The 15,991-nt window shown below is 42.7% G+C and overlaps 1 pseudogene; it reads right to left on the bottom strand.

The window, feature by feature from the left end:
• Positions 1-8,508: 8,508 nt before the first annotated feature.
• LOC115637966 lies at positions 8,509-9,437 on the bottom strand (annotated as a pseudogene).
• Positions 9,438-15,991: the final 6,554 nt, after the last annotated feature.

The raw sequence follows: 15,991 nt of genomic DNA on the forward strand, positions 1-15,991 counted from the left end.
TGTTCTATAAAGGTGGTCAGACTAGGTAATCTATTGGTCCCTTCTGGATTTACACTCAGTTAAATTGCCTGTTGTTATTCCCCTTTCCCTTTGAATTCATTTGACCTGAGACTATGAGCTCCTTTTAGCAATAACTGTCCTTCCTAAGCATTAGGAAAGAGCATTGCACATAGTGAAATAATTTAAGCACCACAAGGTTCCCTAGAGGAGCCGGTGTCATTATTTTATGTTTACTAACAATCCAGACAAGAGAGTGAACATTGACAGGGACAACATTTTGCAGATGACACAAAACTACGAAGAAATGTGAGAGATGACCGTGACAATGATGATGATGATGATTCTGCACTGATATGGCAGTTTCACCTGGAGTCTGCGGGTTGAAATATTCGGCTGAGAAATATTTTCATACATATTTAAGTTCTTGGGTTATTTCCTTTGCTTAGGCAGTGTCTCTCCAGCCAGCAGCAGCTTAGGAATGCAGGAGGATGGGATGACAATGCTACCCATGACTGTTGCCCTCTACAATGGTCAGATCCTGCACCACTGAAATAACAGGAGGTCTGCCGCTACCATGAATGGATTCAAATCCAAGCTACAAGAGCACAGAAAATACAGCATCAAGAGGAAGTCACTAATGCCGAAGATATTTCTCCCCAACATGCTAGTTTCCAGCAAGAGTTTCCCAATCACTGACTGAACAACTAACCTGAGCTTCCCCCGCTGACTCCCTGAGAGGAAGAGTATTGGGCTGATCTTCCTACCAGGTAGGCCATTCTGCATGAAATCAAAAAGAGACTTCAGGGATGCACCAAGCCACTGGTTGATGGGACTTTCAGCTATATCTGGCTGCAAGATGGTACTGTCCTGTTCTCTGTAGACTCTGTTACCTAGGGTATGTCTCCACTGCAATCAGAAGTGTGACTGCAGCTCAGCCAGGCATACCTGTTCTAGCTTTAAACAAAGCAGTGAAGACACGTTTTCATGGAACCCAGCATGGATTAGGAATGTGGGCACCCTGGGTTTTGGGACCAAGAGAATGCCTGTGCTGCAACTTTACAGCTCTTTTTAGCTGAGATACTCAGATTAAAGATAGTGTATGTATCCAACTAAGCTGCAATCACATCTCCAGTTGCATTGCAGACATATCCAGAGATATGTTTCTGTATGTGTTGGAACAGAAACTAGCACAAGGCAATGGTGATCCAGACTGGAGACTAGAGCCACTGGGTAAATGGCAGAGTTTGCACAAAGAAAACATAAAATTTCAAAATAATTCCTATTGGACACGTTTTGAAAAGGAGCGGTTTATCATTGAGTTCCGTTTTCTGTGATTTTTTTTATTTCTCCTCCCCTCCACCTGTTTTCTCTTCTTCCCTCCTATAACTTTTCCACAGAAAAAGAGAAGTGATAAGTAAAACTGGGTGAAAATGAAAATATACATTTTTTTTAAAAAACTGAGATTTTTAAGAAAAATAAAACAACTTAGATTTTTTTTTGCACAGAAATTTCCACTTTTTGAAGATACAGCAGAACCTCAGAGTTACAAACACAAGAGTTACGAGATGATTGGTCAACCACATGCCTCATTTGGAACCAGGAGTATGCAATCATGCAGCACTAAGGGAAAAAAAGAAGCAAAATACAGTGCAGCATTGTATTATACTTAAACTACTAAAGTAAAGGGAAAACAGCATTTTTCTTCTGCGTAGTAAAGTTTCAAAACTGTATTAAATCAATGTTCCACTGTAAATTTTTGAAAGAACAACCATAGCATTTTGTTCAGAGTTATGTACGTTGCAGTATTTTGAACAATCTCCATTCCCAAGGTATTTGCAACTCTGAAGTTCTAATGTAGATCTTTTTTGTATGAAAATGTTTCTCAGCCAAATAGTTCAGACCGCTATCTTGCAGACTGCAGGTGAAACTGCCATATCAGTGCAGAATCATCATCATTGTTGTCACGGTCATCTCCCACATTTCTTTGTAGATTTGTATTTTTACTACAGCAATGGGGAATCAGGTGCCCAACTCCACTGACATTCAATAGGATGTACTTGGGTGTCTAATTTTCTAGTCCCTAAACCTAGTCTTAATTTGCTGTGCACTGCATCAGTCTCATTTTTATGGAGACAGTCCAGCAAATAAGAGACCTAACTGTGGTAAGGTATCTCCCATAGCCTTGTCTTAGGGCAGTGGTTTTCAACACATGGTACATGGACCCCTGGCTGTCCACAGACTATGTCTAATAATTCCAAAGGGCTACACACCTCCGTTCAAATTTTTTTAGGGGTCTGCAAATGAAAAAAAGTTGAAAACCGGTGTCTGAGGGCATTTCTGCAGTTCAGACTACGGGAGTGTAAGTCACAGCACTCTCTAGCATGATGGGTTATAAATGCCCCATGTACATGTGCAAGTGTGAACTAAAAGGTACTTTATTTGCATTTGCACTCACAGGGTACTCACAGGACAAGTACAGCCCAGCATACTAGTGTACACTGTAATTCCAAACATCAGGAACATACGTGTATTTGTGGTTTTAGAAAATTAGGAGGTGCTTTCCTGCTATTTCCTTCCAGCACCAACCTGAGTGAGACAGGTCCTCTTTCAAGATGAGTTGTTTCAACAGTGACAGGTGACAAAGTGTGTGGTGAGGAAATTGCAGGAATTTCAGTCAGCTCAGACCATATGAGAGGAGCGAGCCCTGGTTGTTCTGAAAACCTTTGATGACTGAGCAGGCAAGAAAGCTTTTTATTATATCCACATTCCATGGACTACCCATGGCATCATCAGGGAAGCAAGATTTCCATTCAGTGGATGGCTCCTCTGGGACAGCATCCATGCACCAATGAAGAGTTACTGAATGAGCAAACAAGCCAAGTGTTCCTTCAAGAAACTGAAGTTGGCATAGATGAGCTAGTTGAATGGTAAAAAACAAACCACAAGGTTACAGCCCTGGCTGAGTCCCACAGGCAGATGCTTTGAAATCATTTGAATCCAAGCAGAGTCCACAGTCTCTAGTTCTGGCCCTTACTCAGTGTCACTCCAATCTTTGTTAATAAACTCATTGCTTTATTAGAAGTAGATCTCAGTGCTGTAACATTAAGCAAAGTGTGACTGCATAGCTAGATCAAACAAGCTGGTGTGTGTCTCTTTGGTGGCAGCAGACTTAGTAATTACTGTGAGCATCCAGTGGCAGGGGCTGGATACTGCAGGGAGCATTTCAAGGGTTCAGAGGTTGTGATGTTGCCTACACAGAGAAGGTGAGGTCTGCAGAGACCTGGAAGACAGAGGCTGTTGATTTCCAGGAGCAGAACCACAGCAGGCATAGACAAAGATTGCTTCATGCTAAAGGCAGTGTCATGGTATAATTCCCCACTCTGAATCTTAGCATCCAAAAGATGGGGTACCAGCATGAAGTCCTCTAAGCTCAATTACCAGTTTAGTACTTGTAGCGCTGCTACCAACCAGGAATTCCAGTGCCTGGTACACTCTGGTCCCCCCAAAACCTTGCCTGGGGACCCCCAAGACCCAGTCCCTCTGGATCTTAACACAAGGAAAGTAAAACCTTTCCCTCACCATTGCCTCTCCCAGGCTTCCCCTCCCTGGGTTACTCTGGAAGATTACTGTGATTCAAACTCCTTGAATCTTAAAACAGAGAGGAAAATTCACCTTCCCCCCTCCTTCTCTCTCCCCTTCACAGACTCTCCCTGAGAAAGTAATCCTAACACAGAGATAAAATTAACCTTTCTCTCCCCCTTCCCTCCTTTCTCCCCACCAATTCCCTGATGGATCCAGACCCAGTCCCCTGGGGTCTCACCAGAATAAAAAAACAATCAGGTTCTTAAACAAGAAAAGCTTTTAATTAAAGAAAGAAAAAACAGTAAAAATTGTCTTTGTAAATTTAACATGGAATATGTTACAGGGTCTTTCAGCTGTAGACACTGGGAATACCCTTCCAGCCTAAGTACACAAGTACAAAGTAAAATCCTTTCAGCAAAATACAAATTTGAACTCCTTCCAGCCAAATACACACTTGGAAATAAAGAAAACAAACATAAACCTAACTCGCCTTATCTACCTAGTACTTACGATTCTGGACATATAAGAGTCTGTATCAGAGAGATTGGAGAGAAACCTGGTTGCTCGTCTGGTCACTCTCAGAACGCAGAGAGAACAACCAAACACTAACAGCACACACAAAAACTTCCGTCCCTCAAGATTTGAAAATATCCTGTCCCTTGATTGGTCCCCTGGTCAGGTGACAGCCAGGCTCACTGAACTTGTTAACCCTTTACAGTCCAAAGAGACATGAAGTACTCCTGTTCTATTAACCCTTAACTATCTGTTTATGACAGGCAGGCAGTGGCAAGGCATCTCACAACCCTGACTACCTCTGGGAAGTGCCACACACAAACGTCAGAAGGGAATAATATTTTTTTTGGTGAGGTGTCCTATTATACCCAATATCTCAGTGGTTAGAGCACTCCTTTGGGATGTGGGAGACCCATAGCCCTGGATCTGCCCCCCCACCCCTCACCTAATTTGGAGGTAGCTCTGTGTGACACTACACCCCATATTCATTATAGTGGTGTCATTATGATAGATTATGACATAATTATGAAGCCTCCTGTACCAAATGTGTCATGTGAAGTGTCTATAAAAAGGTATGATTTGCTGAATATGATTATCCTATTTGTGTGCATGTATCATTTTGTATCTGAAGTTATAAATATTCACTATGTATCTGTGTTTCAAATGTACCTACTCTGGAGGTAGACTAGGGTCTTGGAACGAGGGAGGAGAACCCAAACTGCAAGGCAGATGCAGCGTGTGCCTCAAGAATCTGCAAGACTGCTTGTATCATCAGACAGGGTGAGATAGCGCTGTATAGTTTGTAAAATAGAGCTGTATAGCTTGTAAAAGTTTTAGTTTGTTTATCATAGGAGATTAGGGTTGAAAGAGACCTCAGGAGGTCATCTAGTTCAACCCCCTGCACAAAGCAGGACCAATCCCCAACTAAATCTTCCCAGTTAGTGTTTTGTCAAGCAAGGCCTTAAAAACCTCTCTGGATGGAGATTCCACAACCTCCTGAGATAACCCTTTCCAGTGCTTTACCACCCTCCTAATGAAATGTTTTTTTTCCTAATAGCCAACCTAGATTTCCCACACTGCAACTTGAGACCATTGCTCCTTGTTCTGTCATCTGCCACCACTGAGAACAGCCTAGTTCTATCCTCTTTGGAGCCCCCCTTCAAGTAGTAGAAGTCTGCTATCAAAGCCCCCCCTCACTCTCTCTTCTGCAGGTTAAATAAGCCCGGTTCCCTCAGCCTCTCCTCATAACTAGTGCCCCAACCTGCTAATAATTTCCATTGCCCTCCGCTGGACTCTGTACAGATCCCTGTGCAGTGCAAGATGGTATGCTTAAATAGGGGTACAAGGCTGGGGAGCTGGGAAGCTGGCTGGGAGCCCCCTGTTTGTCCATGAGTGGGTTAAATAAAGCACTCAATTAACTCAATTGTGTGTGTGGCACCACCTGCTGTCATGCTGGGTGATAACAGGGCCTGGAAAGGCTGGCTGAGTCACCAGAAGAGCAGTGTGAGAATGGAGGCAGTATTCCAACCACTTCCAGGGTGATGGGAATCACAGTCTGAAACCCATTTCTCTTGGCTCCCAGCAGAATGCCCTAACCACCAGGCTATTGGGTGGAATGAGATCTCTTTCTGGTTTTGTTTGTGTGAGGAAGGGCTGAGCTGGTATGACCCACCCAACCTGGATAACACAAGTACCCAGAATAATTCCATTTGAGAGCAGGAATGCCTAGCAAGTCCAGTCTGTTTTCACCATGGCACTCCCATCTGTGGATAATACCACATCAGATAAATATGCAAATTGGGACAGTCGTGGATGCCTGTACCCTGAATTGCTCCAGTCTGGAAGAAAGAAACCATGGTGTAGCAAAGGGGCTCGGACTAAAAAAAAAAATCTAAATATTTATAAGAGGACAATTTGAGAGTTATTGAAGACTCCTCATAAAGCTAAACATAATCTTATTATTACAGCAACACATGGGTACTATGAAAACAAACATATAATAGTATTTAACATAGAGATTTTTTCAGTACTAGACCGTGGTACTGATTTGGAGTTAATGTTACCACATCGTCCTGAGCTGAATAAGCAGCAATGGCCTAGTTCTTTGAATAGGCTGGTGTCCTTATCCTTGGGCTCATCTTCTTGCTTCAGTTTGTAAAAGCAGGCCTGTGAGCATCAGTCTTCCCTGTAAGCCCATATGCACACACCCCCTCTGCCCTGTGCCTGGGTTACAGATTCTTCTGCAAAGAATCCATCAGGTACCGAAGGCAAAGCCCTTTGGCTTGCTGCTCCTGGTACTGACTCATCAAGAGACACCTGAGCCATTGACTCTAGTGTCCCCTCAGAGACTGTGGGATCTGGATAATCTTTGACATAGCAGTCTTTCCTGATCACTGCAGGTCCCCAGACCACGTTAGTACTATGTCAAACGCTTATCCTGTGGCTAGCGACTTATTCTACCTGCTGGTATTGCTCTCCCCTTTGCTTCAACGTGAAGACCCTCATCTGGCAAGCCTTCTATATTGTCTGCACTGGGTTGCTTGACCATGGCATCACGTTCCTCTGGCTCAGTACCTCCCCTTTCCACAGGACCAGCTCCAGATCCCCACCACCACATGTTACTGGCAGCCAGGAAGATGCGCATTCTGCCACCAGTGCTGTGCTCCTGGCATGGGTTCTTTTCAAGGTCTCCATGTACCCTTCCCAGCATTGCACCACCCTTGTTCTCCAGGTACTCTGAGTCATCACTGGACTGTCAATCTGACTCTTGGGTTTCCCATACCGAGTGCCTAGAGTTTACTCATAGAATCATAGAATCGTAGGACTGGGAGGGAACTCAATAGGTCATCTAGTCCAGTCCCCAGCACTGTAGCAGCACTAAGCATTATCTAGACCATCCCTGTCAGGTGTCTGTTTAACCTGTTCTTAAAAACCTCCAATGACAGATATTTGACAATCTCCCTTGGTAATTTGTTCTAGTGCTTAACCACCCTAATTATTTCCTAATGTCTAATCTAAGTCTCCCTTGCTGAAATTTAAGGCCATTACTTCTTATCCTGTCATCAGTGGTTCCAGAGAACAATTAATCACTTACCTCTTTATAACAACCTTTTACATACTTGAAAACTGTTATCATGTTTCCCCCTCAGTCTTCTCTTCTCTAGACTAAACAAACCCAGTCTTTTTCAACTTTTCCACATAGGTCATATTTTCTAGACTTTTAGTCATTTTTGTTTCTCTCTTGTGAACTTTCTCCAATATGCCTTTGTGTATCTAGTCCAAAGCCTTCTCTGTGAGGAGCCTCAACTGTAGAAGAAGCTCCACCATACTTCTTCCTTTTAGATCTAAAATAGCCCTGTTCTGTTGTCCTTCATGGCACATTGCAAGGAACAACTATTTGTGTGTGCTATTGAGGGTGGGGACCTATGGGAGCTTGATATAGATTAGATCTGTGTGGGATCTCGATGTTTTGTAGGGCTTCAGTTCTGCAGTCTGTTGGGGGCTGAACTTGTTATTCAACTGTATGTAAAGGCTGAAATTTTCAAACGTACTTAAGGGTGTCCAACTCGAATTAACAGCAAATGGGACTTGAGTGTCTTATTGCACCAGACACCTTTGAAAATCCCAGACTCCACCTACAGATGCAAATGAAGAAGGCTTCTTAAAAGAGATGAGTGAATTTTTCCATCAAAACTTTTCTGATGGAAAATGGGTTTTTCAACATACTTTTTTTTTGACAAAACAAAAATTTTTGTGCTAATTGTCTGCTTTTCTAAAAAAAAAAATCACTCGGAAACCAACACCCGTGAAACAGAAAAATCCTTGGTTCTAGGCAGCACACTTTTGAGTTTTCACCATTTTCATTTCTTCCATGAATAATCAAGATCTTCTACTGAAAATTCTGGCAATGGATTTGTTTGTTTCTTTTTGTAAAACAAAAAGTTTCCCCACCAATTTCCAGCATATTGTTTATTTCCACCCAGGCTTCTTATTCCCTAAGGTCAAATTTCTGCTGCCCATGGCACAACTAATGTCAAGAGTGAATTCTCTGTAACTTGAAGTCTTTAAACCATGATTTGAGGACTTCAGTTACTCTGCCCGAGGTTAGGGTCTATTACAGGAGTGGGTAGGTGAGGTTCTGTTGCCTGCATTGTGCTGGAGGTCAGACAAGATCATCACAACGGTCCCTTCTGACTTTAAAGTCTATGAATTCTCCCTTACTATTAACCTCAATTTTCCAGTTTAGGAAGGTTATCTACAGCCTATTTCCCAGTGCCCAATGCATAATGACTCCCTACAAACTAATGGCCAACTCCCAGTGCACAGTAGACTCAATGAGAGAAAGCACATTGTATTGTCCATTACCCACTCTCGTTCTCAGCCTCAGAGACAGAGAAAAACATTCAGTTTTTTTCATGTCCTTCCAGGGAATAGTTTTCTTCTTACTGCTTTCCTCAGGGCAGATTTCACCTCCCAGTTCCTCAGGGTGCAGATCAGGGGGTTCAATGCTGATGGTGACAATGCTGTACATGAGGGTGGCTATCATGTCCCCCTTTTGGGAGTTCCCCAACATAGTTAAAGATAACAGGCACGTAGAGTAAAGTCTCCACTGTGAGGTGGGCAGTGCAGGTGGAGAAGGCCTTCCTCCTGCTCTCCTGTGACTGTACCTTCAGGAGGAGGAAGGAGATGATGTAGAAGTAGGAAAGGAGTGTAAGTATGAATGGGCCTATCATGATGCCTCCAGTGACAACGGTGAGGAGGCTCAGGTTGAGGTGGGTGCTGCTGCAGGCCAGGCTCATCAGGGGTTTGATGTCACAGAAGAAGTGGTGGACATGATTGGGGCCACAGAAATGCAGCCAGGAGGTCATGACCATGTGCATCAGGGCGTGCAGAAAACCACTGGACCAGGTGGCCACTGCCAGGAGCAGGCAAACCCGTGGGTTCATGACCAGTCTGTAGTGCAGTGGGTTGCAGATGGCCACATAGTGGTCATAGGCCATGACGGCCAACAGCACGGCCTCGCTGCTGCCAAGGAAGTGGAAGAAATGGAGCTGGACCAGGCAGCTGGTGAAGGAGATGATCTGATGTTTAGAGAGGAAGCCAGCCAGCATCTTGGGTACAGTAACTGTGGAGTAGGAGATGTCTAGACAGGAGAGGTTGCCCAAGAAGAACATGGGGGTGTGGAGCCGGGGCTCGGCCAGCAACACGGCCATGATAGCCCCATTCCCCAGCACACTGGCCACATAAAGAAGCAGGAAGAGAATGAAGAGGAAGCAACACAGCTCCTGGAGCTTGGCTAGACCCAGGAGGATGAACTCGCTCACCTCCGTCTGGTTCTCCATCTCTGCAGGGGGAAGAGGAAATGCCATAATAGAATGAAATGCAGCAATCTCTGTGATTTTTATTTCTATATGTACCTTCCATCTAAGGGCCCCACAGTGCCTGACAGTTATTAATTAACACTTCCCTTGGCGGCTGTGGGGCAACATCCCAATTTCACAGATGAAATAATGGGGCTAAGAGGGATAATGCGTGGTGTATATTTATAGCTACATTGTGGTATTGAGGACTGTATTGGAATTGCAAGGTATCACTTTAAGTGTGTTTGTGCATGGGGGTGTTTTTTCTTGCCATGCTCACATGCTGGGGGAGAGGATTCAGTAGGAAAGTATATGAGAAGTAGCTCAAAATACAGTGTGATGACTTGTGCCGCTCTGCCTCAGGGAGCAGCTTGTTTTCTCTCTCTTTGTTTTTGGATTATTGTATGTAGATATTCTACATTCCAAGAAATAAAATAGTGTTATGCTGCAACCTAAAAAAGCTAGCTAAGGAGGTCACTGGGTATCTAATATTGATTTTACTTAACTTTTGGGACACTGGGTTAGTTCCGGAAGACTGGAAGAAATCTAAACGATGGGCACATTCTTAAAAAAAGACAAATGGGATGACTCGTGTAACTATAGGTCTCTCAGTCTGACATAATTTTCAGGCATGGAGTGGCTGATACAAGATTTGATTAATAAATAATTAAATAGGGATAGCATAATTTATTCCAATATACATGGGTTTATGGAAAATAGATTGATAGCACAATTTTGGCTGATAAAAGAAATAGAATTCATGCAATATACTTAGACTTCTATAAGGTATTCGATCTGGTTGTGCAAGACAATTTGATTTAAAATCTAGAAAGAGACAAAATGAATATGGCATATATTAAATGGATTACAGACTGGTGATATGATAAGTCTCAGAATCTCACAGTAAACTGGGAATTATGATCAAACAGGTGTGTTTGTAATGGGATCCCGTAGGGCTAAATTCTTGTCCATATGCTGTTGAACATTTTTATCAATGACCTGGAAGAAAACATAAAGTTTTCAGATGACACAAAAATTGGGGGTGTTGCATGTTTTAATTTAATAATGATTCAAGATTGTCAAATAACAAGTTCAAATGGCATTATTTAATATATGATTATTAATCAAAGACTAATACAGTAGTATGCAGAATACGGAAAGTATAGACACTTTACCATCCCCTGCAGATGGTGAAGAAAAGGTAGTTTGAGTTCTTCCTCTGTACTTGAATGCTGACAGTGTTCATACTCAATCCACCTTTGCTCTTATAGGGTATCAGACAACTAAATTCCTTTTTTGGGGGAAAATCCTTTCCTGAGCTTAACTCCACCATGAGTTCTGTTCTGTTTTCCTAATTACTGATAGACTTTCATTTATAGTTCTCAGTTTACCTGACTGACGAGTAAAAAGGAATCTCTAACCCGTACATTATTACTAAGAGCTGTGACAACCGACAGTTCTCAATAACTAAAAACATCTTTCAATGGGTCATTACTTTCCTCCATGACAGAACCCCTGTGCAATTACAACTATCCCTTATCAACCAGCCAGTTTTCTTTATAATGTACCTTTGTAGACATTTTCATTAGTTTGAGGGGTTTTTTTTCCCTACACACCTGGACTGTATTAGTAAAGACAGAGTAAAAATGTTACATATATTCCGTTATAGAGACCATTTTCCCTTCACCCATCAGGTTAAATTGAAGGACAAGGAACTTCTTTTCACTGAAATATATATAGGGCAATAAATATATGGATACACAACATGAAAAAGGCTGTTGGCTTTTAAAAGAATTCTCATGGTTTAGCATAAAAAAGTTATAAAAAGCGGCGTTGTAAATAATGAAGAAGACAGGTTGCGGATACAGAGTCATCTGGATCAGTTTGCAAACTGGGTGGATTTTTAAGTTGCAAAGTCAAGCCAGATGGTATACACTTGCCCGTGCAGCCATAATTCTGTCCCTTGTGCATCCATCCTATGCACTGAACTGCACAGGTCTCTTGTGGAACAAAATAGCATATGATTAAGCAACGAAAGAGTGTATCATAATGCATACGCAAAAGGGTGCAGCGTTAAGGTTGCACAGCCATTGTAGAATCTGGCATTTCCCAGCTGCTGAGTGTAGTGTTCGACTTCACAACTTATATAATGTTCTTTTGTGCATTAACTATTCTGTGCAGCTATAAAAGCCCCCCTTCATGCCTCCTCAGAGGGGTTTAACCCTGAATCCTGAGCTCTTACCACTTAAACTACACAACAAATTACATGAGCTGGCAGCAGACGGCTGCTAGTCAAGAGATCAGGGGAATGGGAGAAGACAGGAGCTTCCCAGTAGCTCATCTGCCTTGGGCGGTTCTTTCTACTCTGCTGTGGATCAAACAGATGTAGGGCATCTGTGACACAGCCAGAGAGCTACTGTGTGCTAAATATGGATTATGGGCTGGAAGTTAGGCACCTATGTCCCTGTGACTTTCAATTTGAGGCTAGCACCGAGAGGTCTTAGGCCTTTTTGAACGTCCCAGCCTATAAGCTTATCTCAGTTTTGGGAGGTTATCTAATGCCACATATCATCATAGTTTCTTTTGGTTCCTGTGATTGAACATCTTGTCATGGAATCAACTGCCTGAAGGCAATGAATGCATCAGATCTGTCTGTCTAACAGCCCCTCTTTGCATGAATTTGTCCCCCATATCCTCCTTCCTTGCTGCCCCACACTCCCTCCTCTCAAATGAAAGTGTAACAAAAAAAACAAGCCTTGCTAAGAGGGCAAGATGATAGAAGGACATTATTCACATGCTTCCTTCAGCAAGGCTGTTGCAAACTGACAGTAACTCCGCTCACCGTATTGGAGGTCAGGTGGGGTTTCCAAAGGAGCCTAAGGGAGTTAGGTTCCCAAGTGCCATTGAGAGGGCTATTTTCAAAGACTCAGGTGTTGGGTGCCCAAATCCTCTTGAAATCCAATGGGAGTTGGATAAAAAACTCCATTGGACTTCTTTGAATTCCAGCATATAGCAGAGATAAGAGCTTGAGTTGAAGCAGAGTGTTTCCTCCTTGGTATCTAGAAAATGACCTGGTCAGCAGGATGGGAACGAAAGAAAGAAAGAAAGTCCAATTATTTTACCTATGGAAGCACGTAGGGCCCCATTGTGCTAGGCACTGCACAAACGCAGAGTGAGACAATCCCTGCCCTGAAGAACCAGCCTAAACAAAGAAGACTGAGAAAGGGGAAACAAGTTTTCCAAGGTCTTACACCAGCTAGTCATGGCAGAAGGGAGGAACAGACCCCAGCTCTCCTGATTTGTAACCCTGTGCTCTACTCACTGAGCGAGGCTTCTTGCAAGCATTGGCTGTTATGGCTACTTTCCTTTGTGGAGTCAGAAGCTTTTCAAAGGAGTCTGAGGCAGTTTGAAAATCTTACCCTTGGTGACTCTCTCATGCTGTTTCCTTAGAGCTCAGCCAGGGTGGTGTTGGTCCTCCTTGTAATGGAAACAATAACAATCACTGGCATGAAAAGGCACTGAGGAGAAATAGCAGGAATTTCTGTCTGTTTGGAAAGGAAGAGAGATGGGAGCTCCTGTTGACTTGAATATCTGGACGGTTGTGCTGAATCTGTGGAACAAATGAGCCTTTTTATCATATTCACACCATGGGGGGAAACCAATTTCCATTCTCTGGATGGGTCCCCTGAGGCAGAATGTCTGAACAACATGGGGGTTACTGGTCTGTGAATAACAAGCCAAGCATTCCTTACAGAGATGAAAGTCAAAGATTATTGTACAGACAAGAGCTGCTGGGAAAATAAGTAAACAAAGCAGTGATCCTAAGGGAATTAAGTGGTCAAATCCCTTTGAATATGTTTGAATGTCTCAATAAAAAAAATAAGACTCTGGTTTGCAAATATTGTACTTTATTTATTTATTTATTTATTTCCTTTTACTGGAACCACTGAATTTGGTCCACAGTAATTCTGTGTGAGGTTCCTTATGATTCATTATCCCATTCAGCCATGGAGGGTTAAAGCAGATGTAGCAAATTAGAGGCAGTTTTCAGACGGTAATAGTATCTATGAACAATTTGGCTGGAACCCCATCCTGGTTCAGTGGTGACATGAAGGAAGCAGAAATAATTTTTTTAATGGAAAAAATGAAGCAGATGGTAGCAATCAAAGTAAAGTAGAAGTTCTTAATGTAGAAATTTGATAAGGAAAGCTAAATCCAACTGGAAAGAAATTAGAGTAGAGTATAAGAGCAGAGGTGATTTTCCATCTGTGGACTTCAATGGTGAGATCGATATTTGAATTCTGCATACAGTTCTAGTTGGAGGGCATATTTTAAAAAAGGACGTTGAAAATCTAGAGAGGGTGCAGAGAAGACCCATGAAGTATGTCTGAGATCTGGAGATACACCTTACAATGATAGACTTAAAGAGCTCAGTCTGTTTAGCTTACCGAAGGGGAGATTGATAGAAGACTTGATTACACTGTAAAAATTCCTTCATGAGGAGAAAACAACAGGGCTCTTTAAGCTAGTAGGGAAAGGTAGAACCAACAACTAGTATCTCAAGTGAAACAAATTAAAAGGAGAAATAAGGAACCCATTTCTAACAGTAAGGTTGATTAACTGCAAGAACAAACCCCAAAAGGGAAGTGGTGGATTCTTCTCTTTTGGATCTCAATTCCAAAAAACAACAAGTGCTCAAGTGAGGCCTAAACGCTCTACTGGAACAGCATCCAGCACTTTTTTTCTGAGAGCTACAATGGAATTCTGGTACTTCTTTCAGGGACACAATGAGAGCTCTGATTGGAGTATTGGGGAAGTGTTGGGTCCTCACCTTCCAGTCCACAGCATCAGAACTTTGGCAGAGGCTTCCAATTGGGCAGGGATGCTGTTTCTCCTGTGCGGGAAATGGGTCCTGGGGACTTGTTGAGTCTGGGTGGAAGAGGAGATGGCTGCTGGGTCTGCATTCAGAGCTAGGTAAGGAAGGGGGCCTGCCCCTCATAGTGCCGCTATTCCTGGCTCTTCTGTGGTAAGAAGGAGGCACCCCTTCTTTTACTGCTGCTGAGAGTGAAGGGACATGTAGAGATGGATGAATCAAATCTGAGTGGCTTTGTAATGATGCCATTCAAATTTGGCCCTCTGTCCCTCTGTCTCCATCTGTGGAGGGGCGGACGCACCAAAACTGAGTGGCACTGTGACCACTTGGGCCAGGTCACAGAACTGTGAATGGGGAGTCAGTCTCAGTTCCACAGGACAGGAACTGCCTCTGGGGTCATGGGCTTCATTCCAATTCACAATTACCATGAACACTATGATATCTGTGCCAAAATTGTAGCCTTAATCATCAGGCATCACCAATCAGCACAAGAAAATCAAAACTTTTTGGTACTCTACCTTCCCCATGGATGTTGAATCTAGTTATATTGTGATGTCTGTTACTTAGTGGTTCAGCCACAGTATACTGAATTAGTTCTTCGGTATTAATTTGAATGGAAATCATAAGGAATAAGGGCCAGGTTTTTTATGCTATTTAGACACTGAATGGGGTTTTTAATAGCATCTATGCACCTAACACCCATTGAAATCAATTAATTGTGAGAATTTATATGTTTTTGAAAATCCCACTAGGCAGCTAAATACCTTTAAACATCTGGCCCTAAGGTACTAATCAATAGGTAGAATTTTCAGAAGTGCCAACATAACCTAAAAGCCTAAGTCCAATTTTCTGATCTAACTTGGGTACTTGGAAATCTAGGCCTCAATTAAGAACAATGGGATTCTTGCTTCTAAGTCATTAGACACTTTTAAAAATGTAATCCAGTGAGCATCAGGATGAAAGATGCTGTTTGAGACTCGGGGGAGCTGCCTTATCTGACATTAAGTATGTCTGGTAAGCTACCAAAGGAGGATGCACATGGAAAACCCCCAAACCACAGACCTACAGGTGTTCACTGACAAAAATAGCCAAGTGCTCAATAACAAACCCTTATATGGCAACAATGGTCATGAGTGAGGGCAAACATAAACAGGGGATGGGGTAGATTTAGCAGGGAAATTAGAGGGAAATTCTTGGGCTGAGACTGAGACCAGAACTGCTCACCTTGGGAGGAGGGAGGGCTGATGATTACAATAAAGGGGAAACACAAAAGGATCTGGGTGCTCAATCCTTTGGATGAGGGGAGGTAAATGAGTGGTACAGCTATGCCTCAGCTGGGGAGTTGGGGATGAAATTCAATAAGGACAAATGCAAAGTGCTTCTCTTCCAAAGGAACAATCAGTTGCACACATACAAAATGGGAAATGACTACCTAGGAAGCAGTACTGCAAAAAGGGATCTGAGGATGATAATGGACCATAAGCTAAATATGAGTCAACAGTGTAATGCTATTGCAAAAAAAGAAGTGAACATCATTCTGGTATGTTAGGCAGAAGTTCTGTAAGCACGACATGAGAAGTAATTCTTCACTCTACTTTGCACTGATTAGGTCTCAGCTGGAGTATTGTGTCCAGTTCTGGGTGCCACATTTCAGGAAAGATGT

This window comes from Gopherus evgoodei, chromosome 21, assembly GCF_007399415.2.
Source record: "Gopherus evgoodei ecotype Sinaloan lineage chromosome 21, rGopEvg1_v1.p, whole genome shotgun sequence".
Lineage (NCBI taxonomy): Eukaryota > Metazoa > Chordata > Testudines > Testudinidae > Gopherus > Gopherus evgoodei.